The 9,745-nt window shown below is 33.4% G+C and overlaps 1 protein-coding gene across 3 annotated transcripts in view; it reads right to left on the bottom strand.

Moving 5' to 3' along the window:
- The window catches only part of LOC108753839 (transmembrane and TPR repeat-containing protein CG4341), a 296,558-nt gene that overhangs the window by 55,709 nt on the left and 231,104 nt on the right, over positions 1–9,745 (bottom strand). The gene's annotated exons all lie outside the window — the stretch shown is intronic.

The raw sequence follows: 9,745 nt of genomic DNA, 5'->3' as shown, positions 1-9,745 counted from the left end.
GAGAGAGAGAGAGAGAGAGAGAGAGAGAGAGAGAGAGAGAGAGAGAGAGGGGCAATGACTTATCGCACGTGTGGTCGCCTCGTTCTACGCGGTGGGATTAAATTGCGAGCGCAATAAGCGGCTATTCGAAGTACCCAATATATAAACAGGGATCGGGGAACTCTTTCGCGAAGTTACATATTTTAAAAAGGACTCACCTCTTCGGCATTGAGGTGATTAATCTTCCGGGGTAAGTTGTCATTTGAAAAACGATGAAAATATCACTTGTCGACAAGTGAAGTAGAGTCGACCGGCCGGTGGGTGGACGACTTGCGCAAGCACTGTCGCTGATATATTTTTCTCGTCGCGCGTTATCGAAATCGGACTGGACGATATGGCGCACAGTTATTTTTCTTACGTCGCGTGTTGCGTTATTTTTCTTACTTCCCGACTGGAGATCAGAGTCAAGCGGAATTTTACACGAGAGTCCATATCGGGGCTTGAAAAATATTTGTGCTTCGCATACCGTATCTTTTCATATTTTTCAAATTACTACAACAAAATAGGATTATACTCTACATATGTTATTTAGGCAGCTATCTATTTTCACAAGTAAAAGAAAAAGAGAAAATAGATGTTAGTCCGTATATACGCGTCTATGATTTGTTATGGAGATTGTTTATAAAGATTCGCGCTGATTCGCGCTTCAAAATCTCGACCGCGCGAACTTTTCTAACGAAGCGCGTTGCGTTCACAATTTGAATTGGCTCGTAAATTACTGAGTGAACAAAGTTTGCTGTGCATTCCACTACGGTGCATTTCTGCACCTCACGCGAGAGACTATATTGCCTTTTTCACCAGCCTCGTTAATGTCGAGATATAAATTAACGTCAGCAAAATTCTCCGACAGTCGCTGAATCTTCACGGGTTAATAATTACTAGAAATCTCTTCGCTTATTTCGAGGCATTTGTAAAATGTCTCCCTCGTTTCTCAGAAACAATTTATTGTCAAAATTACGGATACATTTACCGCGCAAACCAAATCTTCGCGTCGACGCGACGCGACGTAGCATCGAAAAAAATTATACTAATGAGGCGCTTTGTGAGCCTGCGACGAGCAACGAGTTAAAAAAAAAAAGTTAAAATGGCAGAGGAAGAGGAGACGGCGGGGACGGGATATTTTCTTTTCTGGCGCGCGATCCGGTAGGATGAAGAGAATCCCTGTTCGTTAACGAGCCGCTACTCTGCGTTCGTTAACTTTCAACAAGACGAAGATTCTTGCGTATACATATACATCCGTCACTTTGCCAGCTCCTTCTCTTGTAACAATCTCCAATTTGCGCTAATTTGCAATTATACTAGTATTTTGCTTAATTTGTCATTCAATTCTCCAATTATTTACAGACCGTGTATTGCGGCGATTTAGTAAACTTTTCTCTCCTAAGTATGTAAATCATATTCCAAGCATATAACAGAGAATCGAAGAAGACAGCATGAATAAAACTAACGCTTTGGGTTACTACAATAAAGTTTCTTTTTATAATAGATTAAAAATTAATTCGTAGAAAGTGTCAATCACACCAAGACTTTGATTGAAAGCATAGTCAATAATTTGATTATGAATTCCGGCAGATAAATTTAAATTTGTAAAAAATAAATAAAATCCAATTTCTATGATAGTAAAAGCTGATTATTAAAGCTTTTACAAAAATTCTTTTCAGATTTTTATGCAGTCGGGACCAAATATAAAATTTGCGCTGAAACTCGAAGACCTGGGTGATTAATAGAGAACGCAAAATTCCACATAGCCAACTTTCATCTGTTTTACTGATTAAACAATAATAATTTTCGTAGAATGATATCGATATTATTTTTAGAGATTCGAAAATCATTTTCCAGAATTAAAATATACACGTTAATACTAGCATGAAATGCCAAGAATGACAAAAATTTTTTAAATTGAGATCTTTACTATTTCTTAGTCCAATATAATTGTCAAGTCATGACAACATTTGCTTCATAATAAAAGCAATCTGGACTTACAAAATAGTTCACAGACTGATAGTTTACACTTTACTTGAACAAAATAACGTTGAATTCTTAGAATTAGACTAAAATTCGATACGAAAATATATTACGAAAATTTATGCAAATTTGTGCGTGCAATATAAATGTAATATATAAGAGTGTGTATTTATCGATATTTATAAATCGTATGGAAGTCGCATTTCATTGATAAAATAGCGATACTATTAGAGTTCGGTCTTCAGTTTGAGATCCTCTTAAGGAGATAATTAATTGTTGAGAGAAAAAAAATTTTTTAATTATCTATTAAATATCATTATCAAATCGCGTCATATGTGGCTAAACCGCGATATTATTAATGACACGCAAAGACATTCTCAGTGTCAATGACCTGCTTAATCAAGCATAAGCTGTCAAAAATTAAAAATTAACAAAATAAAAAACGACACGATAAAATAGCAACTGTACTTCACTAAAATCTATTTTTTATACTTGCGCTCTCTAATTACATTCGTTTTGTTCGTGTTTATGCTAAACTATTTACTTTAAAACAATTAATATAAAGCAAAACACAAATAAACTTTATTAAACAAACGAAATTTTTTTACTTTCAATGCAAGAGAAGAAAGTATAACTAAGAGTATTTATTGTTTAATTCTGTAAAAGATTTCGCGAATCTCCATACTAGACGAAAGAGTTGGCTACCCCGAATTTACTATAGTCGTAAGTATGTAAAAAATTTCTTGTTACAAAATTGATAAAGTTATAACGGATAATGTAAGAATGTATACGATAAACAAATGAGGGAGTTAAGGGCGTTTGCCCGTTTTTCTTAATATATATATATCTATACTACTTTATCAAGGTTTTGCACGATAACTCGGCTACATTTTTTTACAATATTTTTAAATATGAATTTATATGAATATTCTTAATATCATTCCTTATATTTTCTCAAGACGTTTTTTAAATCTTTGTTTTAAATTAATTTTTACTTTATAAAATAAAAAAATGGACTTTAATGAAAAATATCAATTTCTATCTTAAAATAATCCAAAAAAGTTATTTAAAAATAAGAAAAAGTTATTCAAAGAAATCTAGTTCGTGAGAACTATAATTACGGCGCTATCTTATAAGAAGTTCTTTTCCTTATAGGAATTTTTTTGATTCTTCATATCAGACTACTGTACAGATATAAATTATGCATGCAAACTATGGAAATGTGCATTAATTATAAGCAAAGCAGCAATGGATGCTATGTTAGTTCCGTATGAAAAATAAAAAATAAATTTTTTGTATTAAACATTATTATTATACAGTTATCGACATGAAATAAAATGGGATAACATGCTTCGACAAGAAATATGCCTCATAAATATGAGAAAAATTACATTCTTTCGAATAATTTGTCTATGCCGTTAATGTTCTACAGATTCACAAAAAAATCACGCGTCACGAGTTTTGTATCAAAAAAAAAAAAAAAAAATAAATAAATAAAACTGATTCTACATTAGTCACATCGTATTGTCGCAAGCGTTGCGATCCAATCAAAGTCGAGTTAGCTTGATGTTGCTTGGACCGTGACATTAGTGACATGCTTATGACGCTGCGATGCGACTAATGTAGAACCAGCTTAAGAAAAATAGGAAATTCCACAAAAAGAAAGATTGAAATTTTAGCGGCAAGTTTCTTTCAGTATACTTCAGTTATGAGTATTTTTTTACAAGATTTAGTTGTTTCTCATGTTAGTACTATAATGTATAAAATAAAATCTATACAATAAATCTATGCAATCATTTTCCGTTATTAGTTTGTACTGGCTAGTACCTATAACAATAAGGCATATTATATCTTGAAACTGTAAAAACGCCCTGCATACAGTTTTGACAATCTAGCAATCAATTTGAGCATTCGACATAATTATTTTCATATAGTCTAACAAAATTATTTTCAGATCTATATCTAGTTAAATTTTTAGATAAACTTGAAGCAAATATATTATGTTTGCGTTTTGCAAAATAGCTTAAAGTATGCACATACATAAATCAAAGAACATTTTATCGAAGTAACAAGATTTTAGAAACTCTCGTATACATTACTTGTTCGATATTTTGTATAGATAATTCTTGTGAAAGAAAAAGAATAGGAATATGTACGATATATCATTGCCTACTACGTCAGTTTTGGGTCCCATTTGATCGGACGATCATTTTTGTTTATTTTACAAAAAAAGTAATTATTGCAAAATAGTAAATAATATTGTTAAAACTGTTACATTATCTGATAATATATTATCTGATTTGTATTTCTAAAGTTTTATATTTAGCTTTTTGTTTCAGAAGTATATCTAAAAACAAAAAGTGCGTTTCATCATTACGCTTTTATTACACGCTGTAAGCGTTAGTTCATTCTTGTCTATCAAATATTAAACAAGGACAAATAATGCTTACAAGCGCTTGTAAGCGTAAAACAAAACGCACCAAAGTGATATGACTGACATCGGCAACTTTCCTTTATTAAATGAATAGAGATAATTTTATTACACAACTTTTATACGAAACATTTTTCATCATAAATAATTTTTGAGATGTAACGAAAAAAGGCTAAAACTGCTTTACATATGAGAAATGATTTCACCTTTTATATCGATTTATGACCCCAACTAATTTTTTAAATCTATCTATTTACGTAATCTATATGTATATAAAGTTTCATTAAAATATTAATTTGATACTTTGTGAGGTTTCCCTCGTAAGTCACAAAAATTATGAATCGATTACGCAAGTCACGTAACGTTACACAGAAATAAACGTCGCCATTAAAATGCGGACTGAGCGACGAATAAATCAAGGACAGCAAATAGACAAGTGAGCTTTGTAATTTCATTAAAGTATTTGGATGTTTATCTACCAAACGTTTCATCGATCGTCTCGGCTAACTAAATTTAACTGAACTTAACTCATGCAACTTTACCTCAATGATAGCGCCTGTTCTCCATAGACACCGTTTAATAATGGGATGCAAAAAATTCGCAAACTTAGCAATTTAAACTCGACATAAAAATTCAGTCATACTAAACACATACTTAATTACGCTCAAATTTAGATTATGAGAGAGAGAGAGAGAGAGAGGAGAAGAGGAGGAAGAAAGCATCTCATTAGTATTAAATTGTGTATTTCAAATTACTCTTGCATAATTAAACGGATAATTAGAAGTAAAAATCGATAGAGAAGCTAAAGCCTTTATTATAATAATAATGAAGAATGTGTTACAATAACTATATGTACAGCGTGGCGTACATTATTATCTATAATTTGGCGTCGCTTTGCGAGAAAAAGTGGAACCATATAATCTCTCCCGGGAATAATAGAAATATCGAAATGGATAAAAAAATGCTTATAAAAAAATACGTCGCCTCTGGTTTCTACATATTTCGACATATACACACGCGCATCCGAAATATGTTCGATATTAAATTTTCGACGAAGAGTCTCACTGCCAATATTTAAAAAATCGTTGATATTTGCGCATAGCAGTTATGCACTTTAATGCGCCGTTGATTTCTCGCATGCGTTTCATGGCTGTGCAAAACTGCGGTAACATAAATCACGCACTTTGCCTCGCTTGCGTCCGCGTTTAATTATGCATCTCGTCGCAATGTGATAACGCGTATGATGCGTACTCCTAAAAAGTTGATTGCAGGCGTAAGCGCATGAAAAACGCCACATAACACAAACTACAAAACTTAATAATCTCATAAATAAATTGTCATTTTTATGCACATAACAATGATTTATATTTAAAATATCATATTAACAGCTGTGCTGTGTAGTATCTAATAATTATTCGCCACCATTTTTTAAGTCCAACGTTTTTTCTGGTGGAGTCCTCTTTTTCTGAATTCCGCAGCTACAACGTTTTTTTTTTCCAGGTCATTTGTCGCGGCGAATTGTTAAAATGTCGAAAATTTCACTTAAAACACTATCAGAGTTTTAATGTCATCCATTTCATGGCAGATTGCGGAAACCAGTCATAAGTCATACCATCTCGTGATTGTCAATCTAATCTGAAAGTCTACCTTAAAATACAATATCGTCAGCGTCGCATATCGCACTTTCGCCCGTCACTCGACTTCAATTTCCGCGTAAAAAGTTTCGCGACGAAAGGGTCATCTCTCAAAAGCGACGAGCGAAAGAAAGGATGGAAAAAGGAAAACAAAACATCTACGACGACTTATCGGGGGGGCGCGATGCCGATGCCGGAACGAGGGCGTATACCGTCAGTGGCGTCGAAGCGCGGGGGTGTTAATCGCCGATCGCAAAACGTCAGGCCGCGAGGCCTAACCGAGCAAGAGGGTAATCACCGGAGGGAGAGGGTGGTGCGATAAACCGCGCGGCGCGGCGAATGGCTTATGGATTTCGCAATGGCGACGATCGATAATGCATGAATTGCACTCGGAATAAAAACGGTAATAAAGGCACGAACGCGGCGTGCGTCGCAATGGCAACGATCTGCGATCGGTGGCGGAGCCGCGAAGCAGCTGATATCGATCGCACGTTATCGTGTTACGCTGCATTATCCTTACAATTATTAAATTTAGCTGCAATTCCCCACGCTATCGGATGTGCAACACGGTCGTTTGTTGCGTCGTTGCGTCAATGTGGTAGGTTTCATGGCTGAGGGTATTCATTGTCGATGGTATTCATTATTACATATACAGATATATTATACGCACACACGCATACACATACACATACACATTGGGAAGAAGCGCGGTCGTCTTTGCCGTCTGTTAGAGTTTCCCGTTCGCACAAATTTCGCGTATCAAATCATTGCGGGAAACTTCCGCATTATGCCATGGACGGACATGCTTCCTAAAATACACACCGCACCAAACACCAAGCGTATGCAAAAAAAACCCACAGGGAATCTTGCCTCTCACTCTGTGGATTATATTAGAAATAGAGTCCCAGTGAAATATACAAGTTACTTTTCACATATAATATATCTTATAACAATGACTGCAATAATGAAATTTTATTGTGAATTAATTGAAATGAAAGTGCAGACTACAAAATGTCATAGACACAACATTCAATAATTGATCATTTTTTAGCTGTGGTGTACAAAAGGGACTTACTACATAATTCATATGGAACCTACTAATTATATATATGATAAATTGTTCTAGAGAAATAAATTAGTTACATATAATATGTAGCTTATAATATGATGAACATAAGTCTCAATAAAATGACAGTTTTTAAGTTGTACTGTATCACAGGTGCGCACAGAGCACAAGTTTTACACTTTTGTACAGCAAAAATTATTCATTACTGAACTTGTGTTTTTGACATCTTTGGTTCACCACATTATAAATTATAGTACACTCAGAGAAAAGTTTATTTATTTAAAAAAAATTGTGCATTGTTATACAGTTGAAAAAAATTTCTTCGATTGAACGTCATTTCATGAAATCAAGTAAATTTTTTTATTTACCTCAAAAGTATTTTCAACTTGAAAAATATCAACGAAAGTTACAATTTGTTCAGTTTAAACATAACTTTTCTTTGGATGTAAAAACTAATATATTTTACCTAATTTGTTATACTTGCAATTAATTTGGGGGTACACCAATTATGATCAATTGTATCTCGATGAAGGGAATTAGTTTTCATACATGATGTAGCTTACAATGTGATGAACAAAAGATGTTGTTTTTGAGTCAAGAGTGTAAAATTTGTGCTCACCGAGTTTCTTTGACACATTACTTAAAATTATCCATTATTGAACTTGTGACATTTTTTATTCATCATATCATAAGCTACATTATATGTGAAAACTAACTCATTTCACTGAGACTCAATTTTTCATATAATTAATGCGGGAATGCTTATTTCGGCAAGAAAAAATAATTACATAAATCATAAAAATTACTTTTATGATGAAAAATTAAATTGACCGATGCGTGATTCACGTATTATTCATAAGAAAATTCGTTGAAGATCTTCAAAAACTGACTTTAATATTAAAGTATTTTAGTAAGTTTTGTGTGAAGATAAATGTTTGTCCCCTCTTTCCTTTAACTGAAATCCTGGATATCTATGCCGCCGAATTATGCCATCGAATTGACATCGCACTCTTCGGAATTCCGATGACAAAGAGCTCTCGATATTGATATCAGTTTCGAGTCGCTGTAAAATATTCAAAAAAATCGGCAAATCACGGCTGTTTAATCACGATCGCCTTTCATTAGCTGTATTTTCCCGGCATTCATTCCGCCACGTTTGTCAATGCATTTATCGCAAATCGGCATCACGACGACGACGACGACGACGACGACGACGACGACAACGATGACGACGACGACGACCATCACCGCCATTGTCACCGTCGTCACTGTCATCATCGATGTTGCCCATACCGAATTGCTCGATCGACTGCCGCCATTGTCACGCGGAGAACCATGTATGCGGCATATTCGTGTCTATCCGATGATCATCGGTGGTTATCTCCGGTAGTCATACGCGCCGGACTTTTCCAAGTCGAAATCAGAGCCACGGATTTTCAACCGTATACGACGACCCTAAAATCCACAAGTGCAAATACGAGAAAAATCACCGTAAAACAAACATTGCGAGGCATCGATAGCGAACGTGCGCTTTATCTCTCGCTTTCCGTAGAAAACGAAGGGGAAAAAATGAATACAGAAAGTGTAAATATGTGTATTCTATAGTCGAACAGAAGAGAATACGCGATTGCAAAAAAATTCTCAAATCCATAGAATAGGTACCTCTCTGTATACAGAATAAAGTTGTGTGTTAAATTAAAAAAGGAAATGTGTTTCAGCAAATAACGGATGGATATTCTTTTAACCTTTCGACTCCTATAACTATAAACTTTCCATACATAAATTTCTAATTGTAAGTGGGGCGAACAGCGATCTAAAAAAATGTTTTATATCATAGCATGTTTATAATGTTAAACATTACATTAAAATATAGTAAATAAAGATATTAATGCAATTAATATTTTTATTTATATTAAGATAAATTATTTTTAGAGTTATAATTATAATAAAAAAATAACTATTATAGCCTCTATTATATACTCTATATTTTCTAGTTCTCGTACAATACTTGTTGTTGCATAACTTTGCAAATAACATAAATGTTATTAAATTAACATTAATATTAATATTTTGAAAATAAAATTTAACTCATTAAAATAGCTATAAAATAATATTCTTAAAAGAGGCGAAAAGCTCACGCCAAGTAAATAAATTATATCTTTTTGAAAAAAATTATATATTATTATGCATTTGTTCTTCTGAGAGAGGAAAAAGTTTATAAATTTATAAAACTCAATTAGAAAATCTATTAAAAATTATTAAAACTTTATATAACAAAATTATTCTGAAAAGATCATTTTTGGGACGAACAGTTCGCCCCGCGCTTGGGAAATTAAAAGGAAATATTAATTCTAAGTATAATCTAGGAATTAACTATCGGCGAGGTACTAACCCAATATCAATTTTTACACGTCAGTACAGATATTAAATGTGTATTAAGATGATAGCAATGAGCCAAGATTTATAATACAGTACTATTACAGTACGGAGTTACTGTACTAAATACTGACACGATACAGCAAATATACTGCCAATATATTGTCTCAATATTGACATCTGGCACTGCTGATTGGTTTTGGATAATTAAAAAAATATAGATATAATATCGAG

The sequence above is a fragment of the Trachymyrmex septentrionalis genome, unplaced genomic scaffold, assembly GCF_001594115.1.
Source record: "Trachymyrmex septentrionalis isolate Tsep2-gDNA-1 unplaced genomic scaffold, Tsep1.0 scaffold72, whole genome shotgun sequence".
Lineage (NCBI taxonomy): Eukaryota > Metazoa > Arthropoda > Insecta > Hymenoptera > Formicidae > Trachymyrmex > Trachymyrmex septentrionalis.
This window is presented reverse-complemented; position numbering and strand designations above follow the sequence as displayed.